The sequence below is a fragment of the Protopterus annectens genome, chromosome 5.part0, assembly GCF_019279795.1.
Source record: "Protopterus annectens isolate FY-2018-M chromosome 5.part0, PAN1.0, whole genome shotgun sequence".
In the NCBI taxonomy this organism is placed as follows: Eukaryota; Metazoa; Chordata; order Ceratodontiformes; family Protopteridae; genus Protopterus; species Protopterus annectens.
In genome coordinates this window covers 892,983,058-892,995,083 of record NC_056735.1, presented here as the reverse complement: position 1 = coordinate 892,995,083, position 12,026 = coordinate 892,983,058, and positions in this window count along the sequence as shown.

Genomic DNA, 12,026 nt, shown 5'->3' with positions numbered 1-12,026 from the left:
AGTGATTTTCCATGTAGGCATAGTGGCATGGAGCTTATGTGGAAGTAAGCAGCCATGCAAACCAGTAAACAGAGCAGAGGGGTGTGCACAAGCATGCAAACATGGACATGTCTGTAGCATGCAAATCACCTCATAAGCAAGTGACTTGCATGCAAGTGAGGGTGCTGGAGCAATCCAGCAAGCAGATGGTCAGTCCTGCAGACCTTGTGCTGGTGTACGAAGTGTACAGAGAAGATTTCCATATACAAGAAAGCAAAAATTGAACAGGAGCCGTAAAAGCCTATTTAAAATGTCAGAAAGTGCATAGTAGGCATGGCTATGTGCAAAACTATGCCCTGTGTGTCCAAAAAATAATGCAAAATAATGTAATATAACTTTTTTAAATACCCATATTATGTTTGCGCTGTGTGCAGCAGTGCGCAAACAGGCTGTTATGCAAAAAAAATAAATAAATAAACAGTTTGAAAACTAAAAATAAGAAATATGTGAGAATAATGCATTATAGGCCATGTGTGGTGTAAGAACAATGGCAGATTTCAAGTGGTTGCTAAGGAGGCAGGCCCTGGAATAGCATAGTATCCAGGCTGTGTGCACGGAACTGTATGTAAATGAGATTGGGTTACTGAATAGCAAAAATGGGCTACTATGTCCACAGATAAAATCTGTGTAGCCCCAGAAGCATGTTGGTGTCCACAGAAGAGCTAGCTGACATCAAAAGGTGGTGTGTCACTATACGTTTAAGCAGCTTGGAGCTCAGTGGTTCCCTTTTGCATGGCACACTGCTCAGCTAAGTACGGTGGTGTGTCCAGTGCTGCTAAGCTTTGTTTACCTCTGAGGCACATGTTTTAGCTGGTTTGAGGGTGTTTCAGTGAGTTTGCATGGCTTGCCGCTCAGCTAAGTGGGGGGGGTATACAGACTGCTGAGCAGTGAGGTGTGGAGACTACAGCATCACAGAGGGTAATTACAAATACTGTCCACTGTTGGGATTTATGTGGTATGTCCACAGTATTTCATGCTGTTTGGCCATTGTCCCACGACATTGTGGTTATCTGTCGTATTCAGTATTAAACATTGTTGGCTGTGGCCAGTAAGACGGGAGGAGACATGAGTGCAGACATCATAACTATCAGAATATGCATGCTGATGCAGTAGTTGCTATTCTATCAGCTCACCATGTTTGTAGTAGCACACTGTGAAACATGTCCCTGTCACTGGACCTATGCCCCTCCCCCCTTTATGTATGGGTTTTATCTGAATCCTAGGGGGTTGTGAGGTATGGTAGGTCTGTAGCAGGTAGCTTAACATGCAGCTGCATATGTTGCAGGCTGCAGCTGCTGCTGCAGCTTAGGACACATGGGGGAGTGTGAGCACTTTGGAGGACATCAATGTATATGTGTCACTGAGGGAACAGTGTCAGCTCTGTCATTACAGCAGAGCCAGGGTGAGGGTACCCATAACAGCCCAGTGAAGGCATGTGCTTAAAGTTCATCTGTTATGTAACAGTGTCAATGAGAGAGTAGTAAGCAACATATAGGTAGGCTATACTAATATGTGCAGTGTATCCCTACTTACAGGCCTTTGACCTGCAAACATGGGTGGTAGTTAATCAGTGCCAGCAACCTGCTTTGATTAAAATTGCATGACTCCATCTTTATTGGCTGTATTCACAAGACTGCAATTGCTGCAGCAGATGAATTTGCAACATATATGTGCATACTTACAGTCTGTGACACAGAATTTGAATTTGCAAGTGTTATGTGATGAGTATAAACTGTGATACTCAAATGTCTGTCATGATTTTCTAACCTCAGTCTTTCATGATTTGCCAGTACTTTACCAGACACATATGTTTTTGTGAAAACTGTGCAAAAACTATGGGGCAAAACTGTGGACATTCTGCAACAGTCTGTACAGTTGACAGCTATACCTGCTATCCCAGGCCTCACATACATCCATTATTATTTATTTGGCTATGTACTGGTGTACTGTCTGCATCGCAGTTGCAAGTACACTCCAATTTTTCCCATTATATGTACTTGCAATGTGTCAGTGGCAATCAGTATATGTTGGTGAAAACACCTACTTGAACTCAGAGCTGCGAGGTCTGGTTGGCTAATTCACTGTGTTGTAGTTGACAGGGATCTGGGTTTGAGAAGTGCCAGGGGAGCTTAGTTTGCATATGTGCCTAACACTGCCAGAAACACCCAAGATGATTAAGGCACTTTATAGGTTCATAGTTTCATAGGTAGGTACTAGGCTATCTGCCCGAGGACATTTATAAGCCTAGCCAGAGTGTGTCGGCTTTCGTTGCCCCATTGATTCATTAACTGATCCTCTGTCAAGCAGAGCCAATGAAGTGATCCCAGGGGTGTATTTTCTGTTACCCATCCACTCGTCAAGGTTTCTCTTGAAGAGTGTTAGTGAGGGGCTCTGCCTGATGTAATTTGGAATTTTGTTCCAAAGCATGGGGAGTCTCTGTGACAGGAATCTATCCCTCCAGCATGTTCTATTTATTGTTGTGGTGAGGTTTAGCTCACTAGAGTGCGTGGCTCGCAGTGACTTGGATTTATTTAGGTGGAGCATGTCCATCAATTCTGAGTTGGACATGGCTTTGTAAGTCAGGCAGAGATCACCTCTGAGTAAGCGATAGGCCACTGAGTACAGCCAGAGTTTTTTCAGTCGGGCTGCATAGGACATATGTTTGAGACCAGTAATCCTCTTGGTGAGGTATTTTTGTGGTCTTTCCAGCTGTTGGAAGTGTCTTGTGAGGTACATCCCAAATGGGGCATTGTACTCTATGATGGATCTAATGAGTGACGAGTAAAGGGGCACTATAACCTCCTTATTTCTAGATTCCAACCCTTTAGTAATTAGATTGGCCACATGGAAGGATTTTCTAACTACTTTGGCAATATGATTGTCAAAGGAGAGATTACTATCTACCTGGGTCCCCAGATCTCTTATTACATCTTCTATATTAAGGGGGCTGCCACCTATGTGGTAATTTGTGGGTGTTTTGTTTTTCCCAAACAAGATGACTATGCATTTTTTGGTATTTAGCTTGAGGCCATGACTTTGACACCAGGTGTCCATCTCAGTAAGGCCCTTTTGGAGGATGTCCATGTCAGCCGGAGAGTCAGTTATGGCTCCCAGTTTGCAGTCATCGGAGAACTTGGTTAGCCATAGTCCTCCTGTGTTTGGCAGTACTTCTGAGAAGTATATGCTGAACAGTAGGGGCCCCAGGACTGAGCCTTGCGGGGCACCACTTGTGACTGGTTTAGAGTCGCACCTGGAGCCCGCTATTCTTACCGTGTGAGTTCTGTCTGTAAGCCAGTTGGCAACCCATCTCATGACGTAGGGGTTTATGTTCAGGCTGGTGAGTTTTTCTGTAATACCAGAGTGGGGAATGGTGTCGAAAGCCTTGGCGAGGTCAAGGTAGGCTGTGTGAACCATCCTTCCCTTGTCTATGGCCTTGGTGACTATCTTGAAGAAGTCAACCAGGTTTAGTAGGCATGCTCTGCCCTTAACAAAGCCAAACTGGGTTGGGTCAGGTGTTTGGAGATTCCCAATGTCTTTTTTAATGCGTTCCATGATGATGCACTATATAGCCTTGCAGACAAGGCAAGTCAGGCTTATGGGACGATAGTTACCAGGGTCAGTTGTGGCCCCTCCTTTGTGGAGAGGAATAACAGTTGCTGTTCACCATTCTTGGGCACATAGCCTGTGGAGAGGCTGAGGTTGAACAGCGTGTTTAAGTGGGAGGTTAGTTCATTCTGTATTTCATGCAATACGCAGCCTGGGACACCATCTGGTCCCATTGACGCTGTGTTTTTGGCTTTTGAAAGGGCTGTTTTCACCTGTGCATCTGTGATTTTTGGGACACTACACTTTTCCGGTATTGTTGTGGGCCCTTTTGGAGGTGAGAGGGGGCTGAAGTTTGCACTGAATCTATCTGCCACGATGTTGGCAATATCAGTAGGGTCAGTATATTTTGTGCAATTTTGCACTAGTTCAGTGCATATCTGTGAGTTGCCACTTAGATTCTTAACATAGCTAAAGAAGGCTTTATGGTTATCTTTTGAATCATTGGCTATTTTCCTTTCAAAGTTATCCTTGGATAATTTCATGAGGGACCTCAGTTTCTTACTGATACTGATCAGGGATGTCTTTCCTTCTTGGGATTTACTTTTTTCTGAACTAGTTTCCTCCTTCTATTGTATAGCCTGTTTATTGCAGGGGTCCACCAAACTGGTTTCCTTCTCTGAGAGGAGTGAGTCTTGGTTTTGCTAGGGATGGCATGATCCATGCATCCTTGTAGGTGCTCATAGAGTGCATTTGTAAAGCTTTCTGCATCTTGGCCAGCGTTATTCTTTAGCGTGGGGGCTGTGAAACTTACCACCTCTGTCTTAAGTAAGATGAAGTTTGCTTTAGAAAAGTTTTTTTACTGTGGTTTCCTTAGTTGGGGGTGGTGGTGGGGTGTGGACATCCAGAGTGATTAGTTTATGGTCTGATCTAACCAGTGACGGGTTGACCTCTGGTGTGGAACACCTGTCGCCCATGTTGGTGATGACCAGATCCAATATGTTTTCACCTCTGGTAGGGGAGTTTACCAGCTGATCCAGGGTGTTTGAGTTGATGAATTCCGGGAAGCGCTGGGCCTTGGAATTTGTAATTGAGTACTTTTCCCAGTGAATGGTAGGGTAATTGAAATCACCCAATATCAGGGTGTTTGGTAGGAACTTCATGTTTTCCAGTGTCCCCAGAAAGGTGGAGTGATGGTCCTGGGTCATGGAGGGTGATCTGTAGCAGGTCACAATTTTAATTTCAGATTTGCCCGATGTTAGTTGCACATGGATGATCTCAGAGGTATCATGCTGCACCACTAACCTGGAGGTGTAGGTATCCTTGATGAATATGGATACGCCCCCTCCTTTTGTGTTTGGCTCCATGTTCTGTGGCCGAAACGTGTGGTATAAGTTGTAGCCCGGTAGTGCTGGGGTGCTCTCTGGAGCCTTGAACCAGGTTTCAGTTACTGCACAGATGTCGATGTTCTCCATACTGAGGAGTTCTTTGAGCGCATGCATTTTGAGATTTAAACTCCTGGTGTTGAGTAACATAACCCTCAGTTTTTTTGTTAATTGTGCTGTTTACGGAGGTGGGTTTGACTTTTGAGCCTTGCCTAAAAAGGCACTATGGGAGCAGCAAGAGCCTTGGCCAGTATTCGAAAGCCTAGGGGTGACAAGTGCACGCCGTCTCTTGTTAACCAACGCAGCTTGTCGAGCATGTCGTCCCAGGCTGACAGACACTGGAACCCTTTGAATGACACCAGAAGTTTAGCCAGTTGTTGAAATTGATCATTTTTTCTTTATACTGAGGTATCATTCCTCGTGAGGGCAGGATGCTACTCAGAATCAGGGTCATGCCAGCCTAGGCTACATGATCAGAGAGCTTTTCCATGTCTCTTTTCATGTAGTCCAGGGAGGTATGTTTCAGGTCATTCACACCAACATGAACAATGACAGAGTCATATTTGTACTTGTTCTGGAGTGACCTGAGTGTTTGTGTTATGTGGTGGATTCTGGCTCCTGACAGACAGCTAACAATAACCTTCTGCTTGTCCAGCCTAGTAAGTGGGACGTCAGTGTGCCTGACTATAGAGTCACCTATTACTAGTGTGTTAGGTATGTTATTTTGCCTTAAGGGCTGCGATTGTGCGGTGCACTGATTTTGTGTTTTATGTGTTGTCTGGTTTGTGATGGGAAGTGCAGGTTGTTTGGGTGTCTGCTTTGGAGGTCTCTGATGCTTTTGCAGGTTTTTATTTAGAGCCTGTGTGTATTTTTTGCCAGTGCTGTTTTAGTAGGTCTGTGTGTGGCTGGAGTTGTGGTGCAAGTGTTAACCTTCTCCTCTTGACTGTCTGTTCCAGTCTTGGGTAGAGACAGCTTAGCTTCCAGTTTGACTATATAATTGCATCTCTCGCATATGTTAGTGTTTTGTGGTAGGAGGAGAGGGTTGTCTATGTACATGAGGCAGTTGTAACATTGCCTCAGGATACCCAGATTCACCAGCTGGACTGGAGAGTGCACCTGAAGTTGCCCTTTGCTCATACCTGAATAGTAGGGTGAGCTGATTAGTCGCTTGGCTGGTGAGTGGTGAATAAAGAGCCTAGCCTTGCTGGGCAGTCAGTGTTAAGGTATATTACTACTTGCTATTAGGTCTGAGCAAGTGCTGGGCTGTAAGATGCTTTTTGAGTGCTTAGGTTGAGAGTTAGACTAGTTTCAAGGGAAAAACTGAAGAGGAGACTTAGTGGAGAGCCGAGAATAATTTAACTGTAGCTAACCGGCACTGCCCGGTGCGCAAAACCATGCAAACGTGGTTTTTATAGTAGGGAAATTAAAGAGATAGAAATTAGCCCAAAATGGCCAATAAACTACTAACTTCTGGGCTGGAACCACTCCTCCAGGGACAGATAGGTTGCTCAAAGCTCCCCTCTCTCACAGGTGAACAGAGAAACATCCTCCTATCCAAGTAATGTATGGGCAACTCAGAAACTAGTATCACAGCCCTGAATTCAGCACTAGCCTGAAAACTGGACTATACTAGCTTAGAAAGGAGGGAAACAAGGATTTTTTTTTAGTTTTTATTTTGAAAAGATAAAGTAAAAACAGTAAAAAATACACTTAAAACAGCTTTACATGACTACAAATGATCAGAAAAGGTATCACACTTTAGTGTGTAGCCTACAACAGTTAAACAAATTATTAAAACAAAAAACAACTTTTTAAAAGTGCATGCAGTCAAATAAGTACAATATGTGAAAAAAAACAAGCTTTTAAATCACAATAAATGCTGGAAAATCTGTGTTTAGGCGGAAAACAGTTAAGTACAGCAAGAAAGCACAGAAAACTGATAATTAATCACTCCAAAATCTCTCTCCTAAGCTAGAAGTCTTGTATCAGTTTAAGGCTTTCTAGTGCTACCCAGTAGGTTAGTTACAGGAAAGATAGAAAACAAGTGCAGATGTGGTCTTTTAAACCAAAAAGTTGAAAGAGACAGACAGACTGTCCAAATGGTCAATAAACTACAATTTCTGGGCCAAGAACCTCTCCTCACATGGTGGGCAGGCTACCTAGTGCTTACTACTCCCACTGATAAGCTAGAAGGTTTTCCTCCAATACAGAAAGGCTTGTGAGGCTCAGAAGCTTACCAACAGTCCTGGATACAGCAACTCTGTATCTAGACTAGGCTAGTTACAGGAAAGTTGGGAAACAAGCGCAAGTGCGGCTTTTATACCAGAACATTGAAAGAGATGGAAAAAACTGCCCAAATGGCCAATAGCTACAATTTCTGGGCCAGGAGCCACTCCTCTTGTGGTAGATAGGCTACCTAATGCTTACCACTCCCACTGATAAGCTAGAAGGCTTCCCTCCAACACAAAAAGGCTTTGGGGGCTCAGAAGCTTACAAAGAGTCCTGGAATACAGCAAATCTGTACCTGGACTAGACTAGTTACAGGAAAGGCAGGGAACAAGTACAAACATAGACTTTTAAGCCAGCAAGTTGAAAGAGATGGAAAACTGCCCAAACAACCAAATAAACTACAATTTCTGGGCCAAAACTCACTCTTCCCATGGAGGATAGGCTACCTAGTGCTTACCACTCCCAATGATAAGCTAGAAGACTTTCCTCCAACACAGAAAGGCTTGGGGGTTCAGAAGCTTACTAACAATTCTGGATACAGCAACTCTGTAACCGGACTAGGCTAGTTATAAGAAAGGTGGGAAACATGCACAAGTGCGGCTTTCAAATCAGAAAGTTGAAAGAGATGGAAACAAACAGCCAATAGCTACAATTTCTGGGCCAGGGACCACTCCTCTTGTGGTAGATAGGCTACCTGATGGTTACCACTCCCACTGTTAAGCTAGAAGACTTCCCCCCAACACAGAAAGGCTTGGGGGGCTCTGAAGCTTACAAAGAGTCCTGGATACAGCAAATCTGTACCTGGACTAGACTAGTAACAGGAAAGGTAGGAAACAAGCCAAGCACAGGCTTTTAAATCAGAAGGTTGAAAAAGATGGAAAAGCTTCCCAAACGGCCAATAAACTATAATTTCTGGGCCAGAAACCACTCTTCTTGTGGTAGATAGGTTACCTAGTGCTTACCACTCCCACTGATAAGCTAGAAGGCTTCTCCCCAACACAGAAGGGCATGGGGTGCTCAGAAGCTTACCAACAGTCCTGGATAAAGCAAATCTGTACCTGGATTACACTAGTTATAGGAAAGGTGAGGACCAAACATAAAATGGGCTTTTAACCAGAAAGTAGAAAGAGATGGAAAAACTGCCCAAATGGCCAATGAACTACAATTTCAGGGACAAAACTCACCCTTCCCATGGTAGATAGGCTACCTAGTGCTTACCACTCCCACTGAAAAGCTAGAAAGCTTCCCTCCAACACAGAAAAGCTTGGGGGGCTCAGACGCTTACAAACAGTCCTGGATACAGCAAGTCTATATCTGGACTTGACTAGTTATAGGAAAGGCAGAAAACAAGGTTAGAATTTTTTTTGTTATAGAAAAGCAGCTAAAACAGCAGTAAATACAATTCAAATTGTAGTACAGGCCAGCACACCTGAGCGTGTAGCAACACTACAGCAAATACAGTTCAAATAAATGCAATTAAATCAACAAATGACTGAAAAACAAGTGCAGAAGGCAGTAAACTAGAAGGCTACTAACAAGCAGAAATAAGTGCAGAGTAAGAGTGACTGAACAGATAACAGCATGCAGAAGAGCAACTAAGACAGTTACAGTAAGAGCAGATGAATAATATATATATATATATATATATATATATATATATATATATATATATATATATATATATATATTTTTTTTTTTTTTTTTTTGAGGGAAGGAACAGAGCAGGATTAAGAGGCTACAGGGGTTGTCCTTCCCAAATGCTCTGTTTGTACACAGTAGGAGTGCTTGAAATTAGAATATGATCTCACTGCACTCAGTTGAGTGAGCAAATGAGATGGGCCCAGAAGGATTATCCAAATACAAATCTACAAGAGGGGCAGGCAATTTCAAAGCCACCAACATTAATTCCAAAACAAGAACAGGGAGGGTGGGGGGAACTAACTGTAGAGAGACAGTCACAACTTCAGTTGAGTTAATATTCAGTGAAAAACACAAATAAATAAATTAAATACAGTACTATATGCAAAAGAACAGATAAAAGTGCACTTAAATTCACTGACACGTCCAGCTGTTTTCAGGTAGATGTTAGCTGGCCAAAGCTCTGATATTAAGCAGAGATAACTCAAAATGTACCACTTATATAAGGCAAGACAGGATGTCAGTGATGAGCTGAAACTACCCCACACTGCTATCAATGGCTACACAGAAATTCTAAAAAGTACTCTGTAGAGAGACAACCACAACTTCAGTTGAGTTAATAGTCAGTGAAAAATACAAAAATTAAGTACAGTACTATATGCAAAAGAGCAGATAAAAGTGTACTTAAATTCAGTTATACATCCAGCTGACTTCAGGTAGTTGTTAGCCGGCCAAAGCTCTAGTAGCTTTAAATGGATTTGTGTGGGTTTGCAGGGCAAGCTGCTTCACCTTGCATCACTTAGCTCCACTTAAACCCAAGCTAAAAATTAAAAATGAAAAGAAAAATGGAGTGATAGGAAAGTGGTGAAATGAGGGCAAGCAGGGGGGGGAATATACTGAAACACAGGTAGGGTTATGCAAGAAGGCTGTAAGAAAGGACCACAACTTTAAATTTCTTCACAGCAACAGCTGTGTAGGTTTTACAGAATTTGGAATTCGGAGCCTCACACCCCAGAGAGAGGGGTGACGTCAATATAAATCTGTTAATTTATTAAAGTAATAATTAATTTTGTTCACTGGATATGTGGGGAAAATGGAGAGCTATTTATGGGGCAATCTTTTTTGTGGGACAGGAGCCCCCCTTTTTTTAAGGAGAGTGGAATGTTGGGGAAGGGATATAGGTACATGTGGGGAGGTAGATTTAGTAGGAGAGGTTGCATCTGTGGACAGACAAAACAGGCAAGTCAGCATATAGGAGGAGTGGTGTGTGACACATGCAGGGGTAAGCACATTGGACAAGGAGGTTGTTGTGGAATCAGAGGTACATGTGCCCCCAGATGGCAGCAGAGTGACTGAGCTCCCCACACATGGTCCATCAACACTGCTCCTTCACTGCCCCAAATGTGGCTGTGCTGGAGGCTGGGCACTGGGGCCACCAGGACTCTCCAGGTTGGTGAGTCTGCCCTTAATCCAGTGCAGGCATTGCTTATACACACAATGAACTATCCTGTGCACCATCACCTGTAGCTGATCATGGGTGAGAACCCCCCCCTCCACCCTAGCTCCCAGTGGGGGATGGATCCCGTCCCCTGAGGTGGTTTCACCCATAGGTGGTGCACAGCTAGCAAAGGGGGCAACACCACCGTGGGTCCCAGACATGGTGGGACCTGGTGCCATGGCCAGCTGAGGTAGGGTAGGTGGATCACCAGGAGCCAGCCTACCCAGTCGAGCTATGGTGTTGAGATATTTCAATGTTTACAGGTTAGTAATGAACAAAACATTTAGTTAGTTATAACAGCATGCCAGAACATTGCAAATAATCCAGTAACATAACATTGCATAGTATGGAACACAACAAGAAGTAAGATAACAGTCAGCATAGTAACAGCATGCCAGTAATAGTTGCAGTATAAGGCCAATAACATAGGTAATTCAACAACACATGTTAGTATGTAACCATTGCAATACATAACAGTAATAAAACACAAAGCCCAACATAATGTTTAGAGAACAACATATGTTAATAATAAACCATAAACAATGTATAGCAATAATAACTTATGATAAAGATAAGGAGTGGGGGTGAGAGAAATACAGTCCATTAATACCAGTATAGGCTATAACGTTTGCAACAGTACTGTTTAATACTCTACAGGTCTGTCCTTCCTTTATGTATAACATTGCCCTATAGCTGCTGTAGCAAGTACATTCCTCTCAAGCTATCTGCATGGGACAGTATTGGCCATGCAGTAACATCTACAGGTACACACGTACAGAGGAGTATCACATATCAGGTGGACCTATATAACTACCAAGATGTACTGTGTACTGATGTAGTGTGACTGTGCTATTGACATATTCCAATGATAGATCTGTGACAGAGAGATTAGGTAACAGCGATTACAGTCCGTGACAGCATGACACTTGAGAGACATGTATTCTGTGCAGTACAGAGAGTAAACAACTATCATGCTATCCTTGGCAGGCATGGGGTTAGACCATCAACAAATATTCACAGACACACCAGGCATACAGCCATACCAAGATTATACATTGTATTTATTGTATTATCTTTTATTTGTATTTTATTTGTTGCCTTTATTTTATGACATCTTATCACATTCCGGATCAAAGCTGTTAATAGTCTGTTACATCTGAACCCACAAAATATTAAGCCATAATAAAGGGTACTGCACCCATTTATGTGTAATTCCTGTGGGGAGAAAATCTGTTAACAATGCATAACTGATTCAGTAATATTTATTAGTACTTGTCATTGGATTTGAACCCTGGTCTGTTTGTGACAATATGTACATCAGACACAGTATTTAACAGACTGAGCTACTGGGCACTGCTGACTATTGATTGGCTGAGATTTGCCTAGAGCTCACCTGAAAACAATATATGTTCTGGTAATAGTAGTATGGTTATATACAAGACTGCAGTGACAGTTGAACACACATGCATGAGATTCATGCATGACAGAGAAACTAGCTAAACTGCACATTAATAGGCAGAATGCAGATGTACACAGTAAACTCTTAGTGGCTGGAAATATATGTGACATGTACAAACCATATCGGAGTATTGGGTTGGCTACCTGACCCATATGCAGTTGTAGATAGTATATTTGCAGCCTACAGCTATTACAGTTTCATACTTGCCTGCAGCATGGTACCTCGGAGCAAAAAT